Source organism: Anneissia japonica, unplaced genomic scaffold, assembly GCF_011630105.1.
Source record: "Anneissia japonica isolate Jap-2015-1 unplaced genomic scaffold, ASM1163010v1 scaffold123039_len693_cov111, whole genome shotgun sequence".
Classification (NCBI taxonomy): Eukaryota; Metazoa; Echinodermata; class Crinoidea; order Comatulida; family Comatulidae; genus Anneissia; species Anneissia japonica.
Genome location: NW_022697112.1, coordinates 1 through 677, shown reverse-complemented (window position 1 = coordinate 677; position 677 = coordinate 1). Strand labels below are relative to the sequence as shown.

At 33.8% G+C, this 677-nt stretch overlaps 1 non-coding gene across 1 annotated transcript; it reads left to right on the top strand.

The window, feature by feature from the left end:
- The first annotated feature begins 230 nt into the window (after positions 1–230).
- Trnad-guc lies at positions 231–302 on the top strand. Its single transcript has one exon. It is a non-coding gene; the product is annotated as a tRNA-Asp (tRNA).
- Positions 303–677: the final 375 nt, after the last annotated feature.

Sequence of the window (677 nt, the reverse complement as noted above, 5' to 3'; positions counted from 1 at the left end):
TGTCACTGTTCTTGATTTCTTGTGTGCCTCGCCTGTCACGGAAAACCGAGGTTCAATTCACAATTTAATGCATTTTAATTTTATAAACTTTGACTCTGTCTTTATACACTTGTTAGTGTAAATTAAAACGTTATATAGGGCCTAACTGTACACTAATGATTTTCTGCTATACGATAGGCCTATTCAATGATTTTATCACTGTTCTTAATTTCATGTGTTATTATCACCAATCCTAGATAGTATAGTGGTGAGTATCTCCGCCTGTCACGCGGAAGACCGGGGTTCAATTCCCCGTCTGGGAGGTTAAACTTTTTCCTAACTTATGCTTTAACTATAATTTAAAGTTGACGGTTTTTATAAACACTTACTTTCATGTAATGTTTTTCTTTAATTATACGGTATTCAAAGAAAATCGTATTTGTTGGAATTGTAAATATTCTTGATTTTCTGGGACAATCCCCAATTCTCATGATAAAGAACCTTTTCAATTACCCGTCTAGGAGGTTAACATTTATTATTTTAAATTTAATTGTAACTTTGCAGTCATACACTTTTGAGTGTAAATTGAAATGTCATAGGCCTATGGCCTATCTGCACAATTATACAATATTATAAAAAATCTGCGATTGATGGTATTGTCACTGTTCTTGATTTCTTGTACGCCTCGCCTGTCACGG